Here is a 3,234-nt window from a genome sequence, read left to right as displayed (position 1 = left end):
CTTCTCCATCTGTGGTTGATGAATTTCACTTGCTCCCCATGTTAATTTATGGCTTTACCCTTTACCCTTCAGGCCTCTCCCCACCTCCTTTGGTTGAGGGATCCAAAACTGGACAAAGAGTAGCCCAGATGTGCTGATCTAAATCGATGGGAGTGGGAAGAGGGCAGGGACCATGGGACTTCCTGTAGGGTTGGCAAGGAGAATGCAGGGGTACAGGGAGTGTGGGAGATGAGGTTGACAGAGGCCAGATGATATTCAAAGCAGGGATCCCCAGCAGAGCCCTGAGGTGAAGCAACCCTAAGGGATGGGTGGATAGGTGAAGAGAAGTATGTGAATACAACCAAGGAGAAGCCAAAAGGTAAAGGGAATCAGGACCTTATGATATGACAGGAGCCAAAAAAGAAAGTGTGAAGGAAGGAGGGCTCAACATGGTGCAATGTTCCAGAGCCTTCCTAAGATAAGGGCTGAGAAGAAGCCATTAGATTTCAGACTAAGGAAGTCACTGGGGACTCAGTAAGAACAGTCTAAGTGAAGAGGTGAGAGCACAGGGTGGACACAACCAATATGCACAACTCTTTGAATTGGTCTGCTGTGAAGTGGGGTGTGGTAGCCAGCCTCTAGGATGGCCTCCAGTGACCCCACCTCCTAGTAGTTTCACCCTTGTCAGTCCCCTCCCACATGATACCAGGGTGGTCTGTGGGACCAATAGAATACAGCAGAAGTGATAAAATGTCACTTCCAAGAGTAGAGTACAAAATACTTTGTAGCTTCCTGTTCAGCTGCTTCCTCTCAGAGCACTCGCTTTGGGGACGCTAGCTGCCTTGTCATGAGGAGTGGAAGCCACCTGCCCACAGCCATATGACTGAAGCATGGTGGAAGCAGATCCTCTAGCCCAGGTCAGACCTTCAGATAATTGCTGCCCCATCTTGACTACGGCCTCATGAGAGATGTGAGCCATCTTGCTTAGCTGATCCCATTCCTGACCCTCAGAAACTGTGTATCAGAAATGATAAATGTTTATTACTTTATGTTTGTTATTCTAAGCTTCCAAATGTTGGGGAAAATTTGTTGCATGAGCAATAGATAATGAATACAGGGATTGAAATAAGGATATGGGGTTAAGGGAGAGGATTTGTTTTGTTTTGTTTTGTTTTGTTTTTAAAGAGTGAATCCCAAACATGTTTAAATGCTAATGAGAAGCAAGTAGAGAGGAGGAACTGTAAACTTAGGGAGAAATGCATGGAAAATCAATTAAATGAGATTTTCTAGGAGGTGGTCAGGGAGAGGGTCCAAAGCACTTGAAGGGATTAGTCTAAATTCTTAGGAGAGACATCTGGACCCCTATCTCTCCTCTTGTGACCAGAGAGCGAAAAAGGAAAGGATAAAATCTGTTTGAAGGCAGGATGTTGACAGGATTTCTGCCAAATGACTCTTACTTTCTCCTAAAGTTATCTATGGAGAATGTGTGTGTTTGGGGAGGTGGGGGGGACATGTTGGGAAAGGTGGTATCTTGAGAATGAGAAGGTCTGAAATAGCTGATGTTGGGCTCTAGGGAGAGAGCAGACAAAGGCAGGGAAGAAAATTCTGGGCCACTTTGAAGGCACACTTGTGATGGAGGCTATAATTGTATAGTCCCCTCAGTCTGCAGCTGTGTGATTTTTTTTCCCCCACAACACCCAGTACCCTAGATAGTGCAGAGAAAGTGCAGAGAAGGCAAATAATTGAATTAACTTTGGGCTGGGGCTTTGCCAAAAGAGTGTCATGAAAAGATAAGGGGGCAATGGACGTGAGGCTGTTAGAAGAAATAGAATAGGGATTCCAGGCTGGAGGGATAAATGCAAGGGGTTGCTACAGGGAGAAAATTAAAGGCCAAGGAATCAGAGGACCAATGATATCACAAGACAGTTGCAGGAAAGGCTGTGGAGAGCACAAAGGGAATGGGATCGTGGCCAGCCCGTAGGACATTGATATTTAACATTACAGAGGTAGGGGCAGTTCCAAGATGACTAGGTTCAGGAGGTGGCTCTGGAGTTGGGGGAGGGGGGACTACAATGGAAAAAACCAAGGTCTTGAGGAGGTAGTCCATGTAAATGTGATGTCATTCCATGAATGAGGTGGAACCATGATAGCATCAAAGCCGAGGAAAGCAGGTGGCAGGAACCCACCGGAGCTGGTTTTCAGGAGAGAGGGTAGTGCTCAGTGGTTTGTTGAACTCAGGCCACCATCCCATCTCCCGAGCCCAAGCGCTGAGAGAGGACGGTAGTTTCCACCTAAGATGGCCCAAAGGGAAGCTGTGCCCTGTAGGGAAGAGTCATAGTGCATCAGGCCATGGAGGTGAGTGGGAGGGAGAACCCAGGGGTCCAGGGGAAATTTTGGAGGGAGAGGGGCTATGGGAGGTCGAAGGGGAAGCTCAGAGTGCAGTGGGGCTAAGAGTAATGAAGAGTCTAGCTGGCAGAAGGAGCTATATATCCTGGGGCCTGGTAGTTTTCCCTGGCTGTAGTTTTCAAAGGAATCTGCCCATGCTGTGAGCTATTGGGGATGGGGGGACTGGAGCCTTTCTGAAGGGGTCAGCAACAACCCTGATCGCTCTTCGTACTTCTGAGGGAGCCCTGGGCCATGTGCACAGGCTGGCACCATGACTCAGCCCGTGTAGGAATGAGCAGTGGCCTTTGGTGGCTGGAGGCAAAGAGTTAGCTGAGGCTTGGATAATTACGCTAGCTCCCTGGAAGGGGCTACAGGGTCACACACAGGCTCCCGGACAGAGTCTGGCCCTGTGGCCTGAGGATACCAGGTGTGGTTTGGTTTGGAAGGTGATCTGGCCTGGGGTTAGCAGAGAGTAAGAACAAATCCTTGCTAGGCTCTCAGGCTTAGACCCCGTGTTCGAAAGTTCGTTCATGTGACACACCATGCCTTTTCTTAGGTGGCCCCATTTCCTGCTGGCTTATGTCCATTATCAGCCTGCTTGCCAACACTCTGATCCTGAGGACTCTCCCCACCAAGCCCCTTTCCCTGTGGAGACCCCCCAGCCAGCTGGGAAAACTCTTCGGCTCTCAGAGCTCCACTGGGACTGTTTCAGATAACTTCCCCACCTGGCATTCCATTCCGTCTTTCAAGATGCTGCCTATGCCGCACGCACACTCCCACACTGCCCACCCGTCCGACCATCAGGTGAGGTGGAACAGGTGTACTTCCCAGCACTGAGGCAAGTGGAGAAAACAGGCAGAGCTGTCTGGG

Source organism: Panthera tigris, chromosome B3 (genome assembly GCF_018350195.1).
Source record: "Panthera tigris isolate Pti1 chromosome B3, P.tigris_Pti1_mat1.1, whole genome shotgun sequence".
NCBI classification, from domain to species: domain Eukaryota; kingdom Metazoa; phylum Chordata; class Mammalia; order Carnivora; family Felidae; genus Panthera; species Panthera tigris.
Note: the sequence above shows the minus strand (reverse complement) of the source record.